This window comes from Pogona vitticeps, chromosome 4, assembly GCF_051106095.1.
Source record: "Pogona vitticeps strain Pit_001003342236 chromosome 4, PviZW2.1, whole genome shotgun sequence".
Classification (NCBI taxonomy): domain Eukaryota; kingdom Metazoa; phylum Chordata; class Lepidosauria; order Squamata; family Agamidae; genus Pogona; species Pogona vitticeps.
In genome coordinates this window covers 124602274-124621389 of record NC_135786.1, presented here as the reverse complement: position 1 = coordinate 124621389, position 19116 = coordinate 124602274, and the positions used below count along the sequence as shown (strand labels likewise).

Here is a 19116-nt window from a genome sequence, read left to right as displayed (position 1 = left end):
CCTCATAGATGATGGGAATGCTGTGGATGTGATATATCTTAACTTAAGATTAGGACAAAGTGCCTCATTATATTTTGATTAGCAAGATAACTAATTGTGGGCTAGACAGAACAACTGTCAGGTGAGTACACAATTGGTTACAGAATTATACTCAGACTGTGTTTATCAAAGGCTCCTTCTCAAACTGGGAGGACGTAACAAGTGGGGTACCAAAAGGCTCAGTCCTGGGCCTAGTGCTCTTCAACATTTTTATTAACAAGAAAAGAAGACTGAGTGGAGGTATGATAGAACTTTTAAAATACTTGAAAGCCAATCATATAGAGGAGGTAAAGAATCTGTACTCGATCATTCTAGGACTCAGAACATGTAAATGAGCTCAAGTTACAGAAAACCAGATTTAGGCTGAACATGAGGAAAAACTTATTAACTTTTAGAGTGGCATGACAATAGAACCAATTACCTTGTTAGGTGGTGAGCGCTCCAAAGCTGGAGGCATCCAAGAGAAAATGGGACAACCATGTGCCAGATCTATTTTGATTTGGATTCCTGCTCCAAGCAGGGGTTGGACTCAATGGCCTTATAGGCACCTTTCAACTCAATTATTCTATGATTCTTTCACTGAGCTGGTAGAGTAAAGCAGGAAGGACATTACCAAGGCCACGGTTATAGTATAATAATGGGTAGCCTGTGATTTAGAGTAGACCTGAAATCATTTGAATATTTTTCCTGAAATAACAACATAAATTTTGGGATAATACAAAAACATTCTGTCTTTTATATTTATTATGAACAGGGCTGAAATACCAGTGCACATGCAGTATGAAAGGTGATAAGAAGCCCTTTTTTATTTTAAAAATTATATTAAATTAAACAAAAAAAAAACAGACAAACCCACCCCACCCCCCAAAAACCAACACACTTAAAGAAATACAACCTGAAAAACAACTTAATCCACACAACATTACCATTATAATTACACAATGTGCTCTCCTCCCACATCAGGACATTTGAAGAGCCTCAATTTTCTCTCCATTTACAAAGCCCCATTCCAAAATTACAGTACATTGATCTTTGCAAAGATACACCATTCTTCCTCTTTGTTAATATATGGGACCAGTGAGGGTCTCCTTGCTCATGAGAGTGAGCTCTCCATCTCCCCGATAGTCAGGGTGAGATTCCCAACCCACTGTTCACCTGTGGACTTGGGCATCAGCAAGAGAGATGTGGATGACACCCTTGAAGCCACAGATGTAGCCATGGCAGAACTGGGATTTAAAGAGGGGATGATACAGGAGAAGAGAACTGTTGGGCTGCTGCCATAGAGTGGGAGGCATCTGAGGCCCAGGAGTTACTGCTGTTGCCAGAGATGCTGACAGCCAGATGGGAGATGGTATGCTCCTGTGATCCTGAAACTAGACACTAGGTCAAGTTATTAACGCAGCCAGAGGAAGCTGCCGAGATCCATCAAGACCAGGTCAAGTGATGAGAAGGTCAGAGGCTTGAGAATGCAGACTTAATGTTGCACTTTGCCAGTTCTGTGCCCAAGCCACATGCACGTACCTTTTGGAGCGTTAGTGGAACCAGATGGCTTCTTGCCTCCACTCTGATCCCTGCCATTACCCTTTCCTCAGCATCCCCCAAAGCAAGTCATGAAGGAATGTGACCTTCTATGCGTAGAACATTTCAGGTCAGAATTTACAGGGTTTTCTACCACAGGTACACAGTGCACTAAATTCTGAACAGAGGAGGCAGAACTGAACTGAACTGCTGGCCTCACCAAGCTATGGGGAGTATTGTCTGGTCCTGCTTTCTACACCAACTGGCCACTATTGTACCTTTCACCCACCAATGTCCTAGCCAGCATCATAAGCTGAAGCCAGTACTTTGGCTGCTGACTGTCCCAACATAGGGTGGGATGGATGGTCTCATACAAAAAGCTTCATCAAAGTCAGCTATGTGTCCACAAAAGTCAACATAAGCACGGTGTAAAATACCAATATACGGATCAATGATAAGGCACACCAGGTTGGACCCTATTATTCCTGCATAATGAAAAAGCCAGGAGCCAGATGGCCCAAGAGTGTTTAGGTTTGCAGTGCCTGGACCATTCCTTGTCCTTATCAGCTCCCTTATCCTAGTCCTTATTATCAGATTTTCTATTAAAGAAAGTAAATGCATCTACATAATTTCCTCACAAAATCTCCTATTTGATGGAAGGATGTAGATGATCACTGAGGCAATGTCTGCTCTCACAAATGGAGGAGCCTGGAGAGGGACCAAATTGTACCCTTTAGCTGATACAGATGGATATGGCCATATTGCCAAACCTGGTGTACTACCTGCAGCCTGTCTGGGAACTGACCATTGCAGATAGGGAGCTCTCCATGGTGCCTGTCCTACCCTCTGCAACAGAGGTGCCCCCACATCTCCCCAAGGTCCTTCCAGTGGGTACTGCAATAGTCAAGGGCCAGGACACAGCTTCCCCCTTGGTGTCGAGTACAGGTGCAAGCTCACCTGATGGTGCCAGATCCAATGTCTCCTGAGTTTCTTCCTTGCTGTCGGATGGCTCCATTGACTCTACATTCACTACTTCCTGAGCATCAACCACCAGCTGTTGCCTCTGAGGTTCCATCACCAAATGGAAACATGGAATAATTTGCCACTTGCCATAGTTGGGAAGCCTGGTATACCCTAATTTCTCTCTCAGAATGCCATGGTGGGGCTGGAGGCGCAGACACCATCTTAGGTATAGCAGGATCTCTTTCTAGGACTGTAATCTGAGCAATAAGTGTCATCAAAGTATGGCCATTCTTCTTCCTCAGAGGAAAAGATGACCTAGGCACTTTGTCATTGGCTGGCTATTTGTCTTTTGTTGTGCCCTTCCCCCTTTTTAGGCCCCATTTAACAGAATATAACACAGGCAGAAGGGTGTGCGTGCCACCAGCCTCCTGCTCTTAAATGATGCTGGTAAAGAATAATGTTGTAGCCACCTCACATTGTTGGCTCCTATTCAAGTTGTGATCTACAATGACTCCAAGATCCTTCTCGCTTGTAGTATTATTGAGCCAGTTTTTCCCTCATCTTGTAATTGTGTGTTTGGTTTCTTTTTCCTAGGTGCAGTACTTTGCACTTATCCCTCTTGAATTCCACTCTGGTGTTTTCAGAAGGAGGGGTTGGGTGTGTATACCAAGGCGGGGGAATGCTACATCCCCTACTCCCACTCCTTGTACCTGCAGGTGCTTGTTAAAGCAAGAGCGGTACTCAGACTGTCCTTCCTTCCCTGCCAGAACCTGCTCAGCCCAAAGCTGGTCCCACCGCTTGCCCTGTTGGGCTGTCAATAAAAAAATGATGGGGCTAGGAACATTCCACCATTCATCCTGGAAACAAATTTTGGGCAAGCTTGGCCCAACAAACCAAGCAGCAGTGCTCCCTACATCACCATCACCCAAAACAGCATCCTTGCAGCATGCCCACATGCTCGCTGCTGATCTGGGTGCTTATCAGGTGAATCAAAAGTGGTTGCTGCCTCTCTCCATCATATCTTCCTTGTGAGACTACAGGGTGAGGGTAGGATTGCCTATATATAGGCTACTTGCCCTGTCCTCTGCCCTCAATTAAAGGAAATAAAAGTTTCATTTCCCTTTGCCTTTCACCTTGTTCCAGTGGGGGGTGTGTGCAAAGAGTCACCACAGTAGGAGCATCTACCTCCCCAGTCAAACCATTCCCAATAGGTTGGCTTGATTGATTGATTGACTGACTGACTGACTGATTGCCATTTTCATTTCATTTAATCTAATTTTTGTGCATTTCTGTACCAATTATAATTTTAGATCAGTTTACAGTAAGAATAAATAGGGAAAATAGCTAAAATAATATTATATTAACAAATAAAAAGAATAACATTAATTAAAACTACGTTGAAATAGCAGATGAAAAAAAGAGAACAGATTAAAAAGGGAAAATGTTGCGGCACCTTAAAGGCTAACTGTTATATTTCAATGTGAGTGATTTCCTACAGTATTTTTTTGGATTGTTAATTTGATCAAATATTAATATTATTAATGTAATATAATTATTATACTATCATCATAATAAAAATTGTACTGCAAATATAGCAAATCAATTAGGCGATAAATGAGAAATTAACTCTATAAAATAGTTTTCAAAAAACAAAATTTAACTGATTATGCATCTCTTGGACTGAACATAAAATTAGGCAAATCCTATAATAAGAAAGTCATGCAGTTTTAAGCATCCACTGTCTTCTGTAAAAAAAAAAAGAGAGAGAGAGAGAGAAATGATAGTATGTATGAAATTTGGAAAAGTTGTGCACATATTTCTTCAATGTACACAATGTCCTTTGATCAGTGAGATGTGCATCAATTTGAAGAATTAATACAAAAATTAAAAAAAACTTTTTGCCTTTTTAAAATAAAATCTACACGAAACTGGAATAAAACACAGAGAGAGGTGAGAAAAAGATAATATCCACGGGAACCTATGTGACAGATATGCTCACCTGAAATTATTAGGCCTATTTCTGAGTTCAGCCTAACTTCATAAATAAGCCAACTCTCCAGTGTCCCATGTATTCTGCACTTTTTATCGAAATGAGACGTGGCTGTAATTCACACTATACTTACTTCTAAGGCAACATAGAGTTGTTAGTTGGAGGTAACAGACTGAAATGATACAAATTTGATAATATATCAAGTGACAGTTTATTTTGAGATCTATTCAGAATGCAAGTTTTGACTCTTAAAGTCTTAAATAGCTGAAAGCCAGGATATTTAAACACTTGCCTCCCTCCAATATAAATCTGCATGATCATTGAAACAGCCTACTGATACCTTGATCCATCTTCCTCTACAAGCTCTGGAAGCTATATATAGGGCAGTTGAGGCTCTACTATGTAGTTTCAGGTCTGCAGGTTGTGCAATGTTGATCTACTGCCTAGCATGGAATTTGTCTTTTTTACGGCAGTCACTCGAAGATAACAGTAACTTACTGAAGAACTTGACAGGTGAGATACAAGAAAGACAGAAAGAATAATGATTTCAGGAAGAATCAACCATTTTAAAGTGAAAGCAACTGTCAACACAACTAGAAGAAATAAACTGGGAATAGGTGGGATACAAACAGAGCTACTACAAGGTACGATACAATATGACAAACCTTTATTGGCATTAAATAGTGTGGACAGGGAAATAAACAGGAAAAAAACCTCAGGACAAATAGACACAATCAACATTGATGAGGAAGTATAAAATGATGAGAAGTAATACATATTACCCAGAAAGTGGGGTAAAGGAAAGTTCAATATTATAAGGCAACAGTGAGTTTCAAAATTTCAGTTAAGTAGTTTGTCACCGCCTCAGTGAGGGGAGCACAGTGATCACTCAAGAAGATAGGGAGAAGATCAGGGAAGTGATCTGAAAAGGGAATCAGCCAGTGATCTAAAAAGAGTTTCTGATAGAAGTGGGGGGCTGGGCATCTAAACAGAATATGATCTAAGGTGTCAGATAGCAAATGACAGAAAAGGCAAAGTCTTTAGGGATTTTGGAAAAATGGCCAAATGCATGGCTGACGGGAAGATGTTAAACCGGGCTAGCATAAAAGCTCTCCGTTGTGTAGGATTAGTCAGTAGATTGAAATAATTTAAAGGATATTCTAAAGCAGGGGATAGGCCGAAAAACTTCGGAGAACATGTGGGATTGAGGAGGTCTCTTAGATGTTCAACTCCCACTGATATAACTTGACTTTAATACGAGAGAGAGTGAGAGATAATTCCAAGTCAAAGAGTGATTCTAATGGAATATCAATGGATAACAGTTTAGAATGAATAAGTTGTATCCATTTAGGGGAGTAAGAATCTCGTAACATAGCATAAAGTAACGGAATCCGGGGGGTCTAGTTAAAAACAAGTGAAGCCAATATTTAAAATATTTACAAGGTACAAGATGGAATCTACCAAATGTTAGTAAACAAACAAATACAGTAAGTGAAACAATGATCCACAGGCAAGAAATGTTCAATGTAAATTCCAGTTCTAAAGAGAGGAAGCACCAAACGTTACAGTAATTACGGGACTATTTCATCAAAGTGATTTTGGAACAAAGGATTTTAATGGTGAGAAACAGGTGTCCCATCACACTGTATTGTCTGGATGCCTATGGAAAAACAACATGGTTTCCCATGGGCAAAGGTGTCAAGCAATGGTGTTCAGTCTATAAGCATATTATACAAAAAGCTAGATTAGATTCAGAGAAAGAACTGCAAATTGATGGAAGAAGCATAAGTAATTCAATATATGCAAATGACATCATAGTACTTGCAGAAAGCAGCAACCACGTGGAATTACTACAAAGTTAAACAGGTAAGTACAAAAGGAAAATTACTGTTGAAAGTTAATTAGATAAAATCACAACTACAGAAGAATAAGATAACTTTAATATTGGCAATGAAGAACTGATATAGTTAAATATAGATTTTTTTTTTTTGTTCCTAGATACAATCATCAATCCAAATGATGATTGCAACCAAGAAACCAGAAGATGACCGGCAAAACTGAACAAGATCCTGAACTTGTAAGGATATGTCACTGGAGACCAAGACCAGGATCACCCATAGTATGGTATTCCTAGTAATTATGAATAAACAAAACATGCTAAATCAGATCATGTTCTGTTTAGGGCACTGGAGGTTTTTCATGAAAAACATCTGGAAACAAAAGCCCCATTATTAGTAACTACATTGTGAACTACTATTTTCATGGTCTCATGACTTCAAACCCCAAGATATCTTTCTAGGTTATTCACAGATTAGAATTTTTACTTACTATTCATTTTACACTTCACTTTACGCATATTTATACTGAACCCCATTTACCATTTTTTGAACACTTGCTCTGTTTGAAGGGGCAATTTTGAAGCACTTAATACTCTGGATTTCACCACTGATAAATGTAGTGTGTTCTGCAAACTTGGTCATCTCCTGACAACTCCTTCTGAATTAACAAGCACCTGTTTTGAATCCTTGAATGACTTTGCCTCCGTCCTGCTGCTGAGCAGTTCAGGCATGGTGTGTTTTCAAAGTCTATATTTCAGTTGTTGGCAGCATTCTAGCACCTTGTCTAATAATTCTTTTGTCTGGGAAACAGATGCAAGGACAGGAGGTTCATAGCAGCTCAAACCAAGGATCTTGAGTTGGTAATTAAACTATATATCTTTAGATTGCTTAAATATCATTGGCCTGGGTCTAGTTTGATAAAAGGAGTTACTGTGAAGGGGTAAATTCTGAGACTTGAGCTATTCTCTTACACTTCCTCTGTGCAGTTGTTGTTTGTACTTTAAACTCTGCTTATTAAAAGGGAATTACCAATTATCTAAAAAAAGGGGGCAGGGAATGGAGATGATACAAAATTGGGTGGAATAGCTCATACTCTGGAAGACAGAAACAACATTCATGACTTGAGCACTGGGATGAAATCAACAGAATAAAAATTAACTGGTATAAGTGCAAAGCTCTGCTCCTGGGGGTAAAAAAACAAATGCATATTTACAAGATGGGAAGATATATTACTCAGTAATACTACATGTGAGAAGAATCTTGGAAATGTTGTAGGTCACAAGCTGAATATGAACCAACAGTATGATGCAACTTCAAAACCTCATATTTTAAAACCTGCATTAATAGAAGTATAGCCTCCAAATCTCATAAGGTACTCCTCCTCCTCCTCTATTCAGCACTGTTAAGCCTCATCTTGAGTATTGTGTTGAGTACTGGACTCTACATATTTTTCCAACAATATTGTTCCAACAAACTAGAATAATATCAGAGTAATGAAACCAAGCTCTATGAGAAAAAAACTGAAAGAACTGGGCATGTTTAGCCTTGAAAAAAGAAGACTGAGGGGAGATATGATAACATTCTTCTAATACCTGAAAGTTTGTCACAGAAAGAAGGGATAGAATCTGTTCTCAATCATTCCAGAGTACAGAACCAGCATCGGTAACTGCCCTCAAGTTAAATCTGATATGATGAACCTTTGCAACATTTTCTGGGTATACAGTACTCGGATGTAGTTTACTATTATCTTCTGAGGGTACCTGGGAAATGTGCAGGTTGTCCAAGGCTACCCAAGCTGGCTATTCTCCTGGAAGGCTTAGCAAAGAATCAAACTGACAACCTCTGGCTCTGCAGCCAGATACCCAACAGGGAGCAGGCACCTGGTGAGCAGAGCTTCGGTTGTCCTCCACAACTTCCCTATCCCTTGAATCCAACTGGGCAGCAATGTAACAGCAACATAGATGGGTAGAACACAGTCTGACCCAACAAAACTGGAAAGATACCACAGGGGCAGAATCAACTAGAGCCCAACTGATGCTTCTAAGAGTCTCTGGTTAGGGGCCAGTGGAGGCAGGTGGCACAAAGTTTATCCAGGAAGAAACTAGGCAAAAGTTCTAGAAGCTTGTGGGAAGGGATATAAAGGAGGAACTGGACCTTGCTGAACACTTAGCCAGTATTTCCCCCACTCCACAACACTGTTGGGCTACAAAAAGCAGGGGGTTTTTTTGCATACACATACAAATATTATTTGACATACCATACTTCATTAAACTAACTTTCTGTCATTTAGCCCAGAGGCACACTTTATTACTTTATTACTGGGGGTTTCTGATCTACCCTTTATACAAGTAGTCCATTCTTCCAATTGAATGCCTCTTACTCCTTCTGCTATAGTGGCCTGGTATATCAAGCCTCAGGTAGGCCTGGTTTCTGCTGCGGCAGCGAGGTGCACTTTACCAGTTATCTGTCTTCTGCACAGCCTAAGGCCTACTCTCCTTTCTTTTTTTATTTGTATCAGTATTGCAGAATTTACAGTTATGGACAAATGTGAAATATAAAGTTCAAACAAATTTAAAATGTTAAAATGATTGGACTATTTTTGACCAGAAACAGGCTAATTCAATAGTGTTATCTCAGCCATTTACTACATGTGATGGGGCATAAATTGCATGCACATAAATGATACATTGATTGAATTTCTCCACACTCACAGAAAATTTGTCCTGTACCCAAACAGTCCCATTTTTCTTGATTATTTGTTGATCTTCATACTTCACTTTGAAGTCTTTTAAGTGACCTGCAGATGGTCCAGCCAGAATCATGTCCTGGCGGGAGACACTCTTTGCCATTCATCCATTTAGCACGGTGTGTTGATTTCGCTTGTTCGGCCTGTGCTGATTATTTATACCATACAGCACTAGCATATTCTGCTGTGAAGCAGCACAGGGACAAAGCTGCTGTTCATATTGTTTGCGGGTATGCACGCCCAGCCTGACCCAGCCAGTTTCCTACGTTGATTATTTATGGTGGCATCTTTCTATTTGGTGTTTAGACAATATTTTTCATAGGTCAGGATTTGATTCAGAGCAATACCCAAAGACTTTGGCGTAGGTCAATGTTCCAGAATCTTGCCTCCCCAGCTAACTCACACGTTACTCTCTACCTCTCTGTTCTTTAAGCACAAAACATGGACCTAGGTTTGGTTTAAGCTGATTTTTTTTTTTTTTTTTAAGGAAAGATCTTCTCAATGGACTCAAAGGTTTCCCCCTGGATTGTCAAGGCAAGATCATCAGCACAGATAAAACTCCTGGAGTATGGGAACATTGGTTGATCATTTGTGCACTTGTTAAAATATATTGAAGCTACCTTGTGGAAGACCATTCGTTTGATTTCTCTACTGACTCTACTTTCCTTGAAATTCAAAAAAGAATAATCAGTTTTGAAATAGATGGCAACCATTTCAGTTAATCCATGATAAGGAGATGTTTTTTGAACAGCAGTTGATGGTGGGCAGTACATATGCCACTGTAAAATTGACAAACACTGCTCCAGATTTAAGATTTGAGCCATACAGCTCTTGGCATGTCCGAAGCCTGCCTGTTCTGAAATTAGAAGAGGTTGGATTTTAGGAGCTAGACAATTTAATACCAAATCAGAATGCTGATTTGTTTGTGGAGATATGTATAAGTCATGGAGCATATTTCTGTGTTTTTCCAGATCTTCAAGGAAGGAGACATCGTTGAATTAATTAACTTGATGAATTTAGAAAGGTGTACTGCAAAAAGAGAGAGAAAGAGAGGGACTAAAAACTAGTCATAAATGAAGGTTGTCCATGTGGCAAGAAGGGGACTTCTTTAAAAAAAAAAAGGTAAAATAGCATGCAAATATATGTTCCACTATATGACTGTATGTATGCATGTCCTTTTATGTTTTTTTTTCATGTTTAGCAGTCTACAAATATGAGTTTGTATCTAAGTGTGTAGCTTTAGTAATTAAAATTGTTCATATATTAGTTGTCACATTGTGTTAAAAGAATCCTTAACAAATTCCCTTGAAAGAGCTGGACTGCCTGCCGTCCCATCATCTGTTCAAGTGCCGTGAATATACCCAGCCAGAATGTTTCATTGGCAGGTTCTGTAGAACAGCAACCTCTTTGTTATTGGGGTTGGTGGGGGAGGGGGTAAGGCATCTCCAAAACTTTATTTGGTGAGAGAAAAGAGCTGTAGACAGAGCAATAAGTTCTTGGGCCTAATGGAAACCAGCTATTGGGTATAGATTAGAAATGGCTTAACTGTGTTAGGTTGTGTGAATTTTAAAAACTGAACTGAAGGTAAAAGAAAAAATGATGTTAAAGAGTTAATGTTCTTTCAAATGCAACATAATGGATAATTGGTTTTTCTGACTCTCTGGAAAATGCTACATCTAGTCTACCTAAGTACTGCAAAAGTATACAGGTGTGGTCTAATTCTTCTAACAAACACAGTGTTAACACAGTCCTGGACCTCAGCACTTTACTTGTGCTACAATAGTAGGAAAAAAGCTTAGTCTTTTGCTCTGTCCTCCAAAAGTATATTACTTTTATACCAATTTAAGTTTCCTGAAAAGTATCTAGTAAATTGTAATTTACTCAAGATACTGAAAATTCAAAGCACACTTCTTAAACTAGCTCCCAAAGAAGAAACCACTGCAATTCACTTACATTATATCCATAACACAATCTTATTTTGGAGAATGTTGCATAATACTTCAATGAAAAATAGTTACAATGAAGTTATTGAAATCTGAAGGAAGTCCAGAATTAAGCCACAATGCAGCTTCAGAATAACCATGAGAACACTTTAGCACAGTTCTTCAGCTCTTTGCCCTCCCAACCCCGGAATAAAGACGCGAGACAGTAATATGGGTTAAATACAGGCCACACTTTATTAATATAAATTCAGGTTCAAATTTTGCCATTCTTTGGCCAAAGGAGGGGGCCTGCTGTAGTGCAGAAACAGGTAAATGGCAAGAGTATCCAAATACCCCCTGACCAACAAACGGTGGAGACCCCGGCCCCAAGTTCCAGTGGTCTAAAGACAGCAGGAACCTGGTCAGCTGCTAATAAACACCCCGAGACCTCAAGCCATCTTTAGTTGATGATTGTTGGTCTGGAAGTGGCCCAGCACATCTTCCCACCACAGGCACTGTAATCGCACCATCTGCAGTGTGCTGTTGGCTTACCTGAAATTACAGTGGGACACACCAAAAATACCTGTTTTTTCTGCACTACCCACCCACAGCATAGAGACTAGCCATGCTATGTCCCATGCCCCCACAGAGCCTTTTGACCTCAACAAGCAAGCCCCTTTGATGTCTTCTAAAAGACATCCAAACCTGAATCAGAAAGGTGGCCACCATCATTCCTGAAAAATTCAGGCTTCTCAATTGAATGTGGTGGTGACTTATCACCAATCTGAGGCCACAGCTGCAGACGCCTCTACAGACTTCTCTGTGAACGTCCCACCGGGCCTTGTTAACATCACCAATCCTCTCGGCACCTCACCAGGCTAACCGAGGAATGATCGTGGACCACCTGATGCACATTGCAGGATACCTGGCCTTCAACCATTTGGGTCACGTAGAATGTCGAAGATCAATGCCTTCCCTGACAGTTTAGGCAAATCATTGCCTCCAAAGTGAACTAGCAGCACATTTGGTGGGAACTGACTGCATGCCATCATCCTGCATAGCTGGATCCACTGTATACCGCACAGCCCTTTCCATGTAATATATACCTGGGCTCCAAGTTCCAGATCACTCCCCCATGGGAATGTGGCAGCCTAGCGCTCTGCCCAATAAATGTAGCTATGACCAACTATCACTCTGTACTTTCTTCCTCCTTCACCTGCTTCCTGTCCTCAACATTCTAAATATGCCCTCAAGGCTCTGAATGGGCATACGCGCTCTATGCTGCATTGCCCAAGGACCAACTGCCTCCCTTTACGTGTTTGATCGGCCTTGGATCGTCTAATTAACAGTTCAGTTCTTCCTTCCAGGACTTTAACGTCTTGTCATTGTATAGCTAACTTAGCTTTCTCTGCTTTGCCCCCAGCTAACTCTGAGGGCACCTAAAAAGGCTATAAGGGAAGCTGCATTGAATAAGGCTCTTTCGTACACGTCCCTGAACAGGAGCACCCACTGCTCACATATGCATTCCATAAGAGGTGGGGAAATGGGTGCTCTAGAGTCCATCACTCTCTCCCTCTCTTTGGACCATCCCTCTAACATTTTCTAATTTGCTAATCCCTTGAAAATCCTTATAACCATTTATTTTTGTGTGAAATGCTAGAGCCGACAGCTTTCCCTGGATAGTGCCTGGTGCTAACCCTTTCCTATTAAGATACACCATAAATTGCTGGAGCTGTTCAGTTGGAGCTGGCCAAGCCTGCTCCAGGTCAGCCATCTTCCTAAATTCCTGAAACTCTATGCTCACAGCAAGTAACCCTTTCTTGTCCGTGATGCCAGAGCCAAACCTATTGCTCTGGGTGCCAATCTGCCAGACCTCACGCCAATCTACCAGACCTCCGGAGGAAGAAATTCTGGCAGCTCCCTGGCTTCTGGTGCTAGCTCCCTGAACAGCTCACTCTCTTGGTGTGATAGAGCGACAGCTATCCTGTTGTCCATACCTGGAACAAGGCGGGCATGCACCAATATGCTAAACTGCAATGCCTGCAAAGTGAAGGCCTTGACCAACATTATGATCCGTTCTGGTTGCAATGCGAGGTTGTTTATAATATAAACAACTGCTTGGTTGTCGCACCCAAAGCGGACCACCAAATTCGACCATTCCTTTGCCAAAGCCATAGCGCACCCATAATTGGACAAAATTCCAAAAATGTTAGGTCCTTTGTGATGCCTTTCTAGAGTGATTCCTCTGGCCACACTCCTCGGACATAGATTCTGAATCCAAGTGCTCCCGAAGCATCCGAGTGCACTTGGAAATCTGCCCTCAAGTCTATTTCCCTTCTCCAATTGAATCCCTCCAAAAGAAACTCTGCAGTAGAATATATTTCCTCATACCATGAGTTATTCTGGTTCTGTGCTGTAATTTGTGCAGACCCTTCATGGCAGCACACAGGCGCCGGAGGAATGCTCAGCCCAGAGTCACAACTTGCAGGTCCCTCAGTCTTCTCTTCAGCTAGGGGCAGCTAACTGTGCATAATTCCAGGAGGGAAGCATGTAATTTATCAGGCAGACATGTCATTTATCAGGCGGAACTCGCCTTGGGCCTTCTTGGGAACTATACCCAGAGGGGGAAACTCTCAAGTTCTCCATGGCTGGTGTTGTAAGAGGTCCGAAGACCCTTCCTCCTTCACTTCCCTGTCAATCTTGTTTTTGACAGTGGCTCCCATGCCAGATATTGATCGGACGTTCCACAGTACAAACACTTTACATTCTCCTACTGCCAGGATTCTAAACCTGCCTCTAAAACCATCCAATAAATACCTGGCATCAGCCTTGCGGGGGTACAACCTTAACTAGTCTTCTAAGACTTTAACATTAATTGGATTGGGCCCCCTTTCCAGGGGTACCCCCGCCATCAGTAGGATTTTTGCTACCCCCGTACCTTTGGTCTGTTGTTGGGCACCCACTTTAATGCACAAATAATTCGAGTGTTGCCCACCACATGTAAGGCACTCATGCCTAAATTTACAAGGTTTCCTATGCAAAACCCCTTGGAATTATAGTCAAAGCAAGGCGTGCAAGGTTGAACCACATTCCCCACACCAGGGTGGGGAATATGGGTAGTGTCAATTTTACTATTCAGGTGCCTGGTCCAATCTGTCACCCGTGTTTGGCCTAGCAGGAGTCATGTGTTGTAACCACAGACCTGGTTGGGGGTTGGGGTGAATAGCGCTCCACCTGCAGAATGCCTGATCTCATTGTAGCCATGCCTGGCCTGCAAAATCAGTGTAAGCCCTTTATTTTATAGCAAGATATTGAAAAAGAGCTTGTGCCCTCCAAGACTGGGCCTTAACTATGAGTGCTGCATATATCAGGAACCTGGGAAGCCAGTTGGACCATGTCCTTTCTGACTTCTTCCTTCTACGCTTTTCTTTCTCTTTTTCATCTTCTTTATCTAACTCTTTCCTAACCACATTTCTGTTAACGAGGTCGAATACATCCATGTATTTTTTCTGCCATATTTTTTCTTAGTTGCGGGGGGTTAAATGATCCCCAAGGGGCATGGAATAATCCCCGTATGGCAAGGCCGCTAAAGGGACTGAATTGTAACCCGTCATAGGGACAGAAGGATATGGCCAAGCCCCTATGCTATGTGTGTTATCGGCTTGAGCCTGCATGGGAGGGGCAGCATAAGGCATTCCCCAACCACTAAATTGCATATTGGCATATGGCTATGGCATGTTATTCAACCCTGTATTTGGAGTGTTCTACGGATTGCCTATAGAGTTAATAAATGAAGTGCTGCCAACCCATGGCCAAGCGATAGGTATGTAAGTGCCAGCTGCAATAGCTGACTCACTGCGGGACGTTATAGCCCTGCAGGGGTCATCCGGAGGATGTAATGTAGTTAAACTTGTAATGATATGTGTTTTTTTAGCTATTTCTGTTTTTATTAGAATGGGTTTTGTAGTCATAAGATTGTCTTAATGGCATCCATATTGAATTTAATGTCTGTGTCTGTAATAGGGATTTCACATGCTGGTTTCAACTGCATAGCTCTCAGCCTTATCTCGTTGCTAGGATGGCTAGAGAGCTGAGGTATTTGTAGTCGTAACAAGTCCTTGCACCTGCAAGGTTCTCATGAGAAACTTAGGCGGGACAAGATACTTTTTGCTTGTTCCTAATTGGTCATCCTGTGGAGGACGAGGGAGGGGGGAGAGTTGTAAAATGGAGTTTGACTGAGAAAGACAAAAAAGAGAGAAGAGCGTCTTTCCCAAAATGGATTATAACTTTTGAATGGAGCCTATTCGCCAACATGGACTTTCGGATTACAACTGGACTCTAACCTTTCCTGTTGAACTATGGACTATGGAGTCACTGGATATGTAAGAAAGACGCCTATGCATTATTCTAGCTTAGGATGCATTTCTTGTTTTATTTTTCTTAGCTGGAGTTTGTGAGGTGGTCTATCTGACTTGGTATGGAAATGTTACTAACTGATTTACTTTGCTTTAATCTGAATTCTATTTTGAACTATATTTCCTAATAAAAGCAGTAATGTTTAAGATTGCATGCATTGGTCTCTTGTACAGAATAGCCTAACTAATTGGCCACAAATATTTTGCTACCATAGAGCCCAGATTTTACCTGAGTGTTAACTCATGTTTCTTGCCTTTTCTTGACAAAGGGGATAGACTTGATGAAAGAGAATTAGTGCAGGAACTGGCTGAGGTTTGGGCTCGTCTTAGCCACATAAGGACTGACTGAATCTCTGGAATCTCTCTATCTCCGGCTCCCCTTAATCTCCTTGGAGACGGGGGTAGCTTACAACACTAACTTCTTCAACCTCCTCCTGACTTTCTTGGTAGGCAGAAGACGGCTCTGATGCCCTGAAGTCAAAGACCTTCACTTTTCCTTGCTTTGGGCCCCCGAAATCACCGAGGCCCCATCAGCGTCACACCTAGGTATAACTTCCCGGACCTGGGTGGACTCAAGAGGGAGAAACCTGCCCATTAGGTCCTGAGCCAGTGTTTTTAATTTGGTTTTTTGATGGCTTTTTGTTTCCCCATCCAATCTGCATGGTGCCATGCAGCACTTCTGCTGCCCGACCGTTAGATTGAAAAGGAAAAGGGGTGCATGGTTAATAATACCCAAACGGACTCCCTATACTTCAACGCACAAAACAATAAGAAAAACTAAGACACAAGAAACTAGCACTAGTGAAACAGTAGTCAATCAATAAAAATGGACGTTTTTTTAAAATCAAGTTCAAACATAACAAAAGGAACCTCTGAGAGCACAACCAGAATGGGTGAGCGCTTCAACTATTAATAACTTTCTCATTTGCAGTATTCTACAGACCTTACCATATATTAATTTTCCCCTTGATTATCGTTATCACCACCTTTAAGAATATGAAAAGCCCCGCGCACCATTGTGCGGCAGGCGCAAAGCTGTACCGCCACTTTCCCTGATTCTCGGTGGGGTTAAGCCAAACCTTGCCACTGAAAAAATACTTTCAACCAAATATCAAGTAAATATAATAATGATAAGCAAATTAAAGTAACCCTGTGAGCGAGTGGATGCTACCCTCTAAACTGATGAAGCTCCTATGCAAGGTGATGCAGCCAAAAAAGTGCAGAACTGCAGCAAGGACTCTGACTCTTCCTGATGCCTGGAAAAGAAGAGGGTGGTGTTAGAGTGGAAAGCCCCTTAAGTAGCCTCGCTTTCCACTCCCTACTTACAAGTCTCGAGAGACTAATTTGTCTCACAATATCCCGGGTGGAAGGCAAAGAGCCAGCCTCACTGTTCGAGGTCCATGGACCCTCCAGCGGCTGCAGCATTGTTCATACAAACCACAGATTACTTGAAATCTAGTAGTAAGTCACAACTAGAGTAGGCTCATTGAACTTATGGAGAAGTTGACTTACAAAATTCCACTGATTCAATAGGCCTCCTCTAGTTGCAGCTTACGACTGGATTTCAGCCATTGGCCAAATCCAGTAGTAAGTTGCTTATGCTAAATCACATTATAGTAGGCCCATTGAATCAATGGGAATTTAGTCAGGCAGCTTAGTTCCATTGAGTCAAATAAGCCTTCTCTAACTGTGACTTACTCTCCTAAAATATGGTGCAATATGGAGTAGGCCCAAGGAGTTGTCTCACCAAAATCCTATTGATTCAAGTAGACTACTGTGATTTACTTACAGGATTTTGGCCACTGTTTGCTGGAATGAGTTTGTAGAATAGCAACACTCTTCCCCCCTCAAAAAAGGGGGGATGCATAAGACCATTATTATGGGATGGAAACTATTCCACCCATGCTTCACAAGTAAAAGGGAAACTCATGTATCTATTTGTACCACATTTCTGATAATAAGACTTAAGGCCTGAGTGCCTACCAAGCTCATTAATCCTTGTTTCATAATTTAATCCCAGGAGTTCAACATGAACACCTGCTGCACAGAAGAAGAAGGGAACTTGCACATGAAAGCTCACAGTAAAATATAACAGTCTGTAAGGTGCCACAAGGTTTTTGTCTTTAATTTTTTTATTATTTTCTTATATGCTTGTGCAGACTAACGTGACTACCTCTTTCTAAAACTACTGCACAGCATGAATTAATTGGTACACTGATACCCCATGTGTACTAGAAAGAAGATGAGTCATTGGGGTAGTTTTTAGAGGCAAGTCTGTTGCAGAAAAAAGCAGTAAGGAATTATTTTAATGAGGTTTGTGCAACCAATGCTAGTTATATAATGCTGCTGGTGAATGCTATATGCTACATATAGACAGGGCCACTCTGTATTTTGTGATTCTTGAAGGGCTCTCTCATTGTGCCTCCCTATCCAGATTTATCTTTGAAGCACCCACCTAGATCTCTTCCTTTATGTGCTACAGAAAAATGTGGAGCATGAATTGTTTGAGCTGCCAGTAGGCAGGAGTCCATAGCAAAGCACTTTGATTATGCATGGCATTCCCTGTCCCCTGCCAAGGCTAGGGATTCACCTGTGTGGGTCAGACAGTGCAGAATTGTTCAAAGCAAAATGCTGTGCAATCAGTGGATAACCTGGTGGGCAGGTGAAAGACAGGCTTATTTACGCTATCTATTTGTCATCTCTCTGAGGTCACAAGTTCCATTCAAAGACACACACCTGTGTAAGTGTGTGTTTAAGTTGCAGTATAATAGCAAAGATTTTCAAATGCAGTTTAACTAACCCAGCACAAACAACTTTAGGCAAGAAAGAGACTGTATGGCAGTTTCACAAGGAAGTAATTGGCTTTGTTTCCCATCTTCTCATTGTCCCTCAACCCCAGAATGAAGATGCGAGACAAATACCATAGGCATCCTTCAGTCTCGAGAGACTATGGTAACATGCTCTGAATCGAGGAGTGTCCTCTCCAGAGCATGAAGCCCGGGTAAGGTAATATAGAGGATAGGCTGTTACCCAAGCAGCAGATCCCCCCTCTCCACATTGCTGAAATGGTCCAATGGAAAGGCAAGAGCCAATACAACTGGTTCCAGCAATGTCGCAGGAGTTGGCAGAATGACACATGCTGCCTTTGGGACTCCAGCTCCGGATTTTGCCTCGAGGTTAACTCCTGAAGCCTTTTCCATGAGTGGATATAGCCACAAGGCAGTGGAGGTTTGAAATCGGAGTTTTCCTTCTCCTAGATGGGCTGCCTTCCATGGCTGACGAGCCCCACCTACCCGGCCTGCTCTTTAATAGTGCAAAAGTATGATCTCATCCTTAAAACTTTCCTGACTACCCGGCTTATGCAAATCTCATTGGCTTTCCTATTTACCATATTAAGGTCAGAGATACAATTTGAAGTCCCACCCCTAGGCCCCACCCCCAGGCCATGTGCTCAGGAGACAAAAAGAAAGCCCAGGAAAAAAAAACTCAGCAAGGCATCCATGCAAACAGACCTGGCCTTCACCCTCAGCCCAGCTTCCTAGGGGAAAGGGTCCAGGGTCCTGGGACACGCTCGGGCCACACTTTATTGATAATCAATCAAAGAAAAAAATGGTTGCCAATTAATTGGCAAAGGGGGGCCCGCTGTAGTGCGGAAACAGATAAATCAGTAATCATATGGGCGAGT

At 41.7% G+C, this 19116-nt stretch overlaps 1 long non-coding RNA gene across 2 annotated transcripts in view; it reads left to right on the top strand.

The window, feature by feature from the left end:
- The window catches only part of LOC140706354 (uncharacterized), a 32282-nt gene extending 14730 nt beyond the window's left edge, over window positions 1–17552 (top strand). Inside the window, exons 2-4 of one of the 2 annotated variants that reach the window (XR_013544650.1) lie at window positions 6509–6634; window positions 10066–15977; window positions 17452–17552. This is a non-coding gene — a long non-coding RNA (uncharacterized LOC140706354). Of the gene's footprint in view, window positions 1–65; window positions 5155–6508; window positions 6635–10065; window positions 15978–17451 lie in introns of those variants that run through there. The other variant, XR_013544651.1, reaches the window with a different exon arrangement.
- Window positions 17553–19116: the final 1564 nt, after the last annotated feature.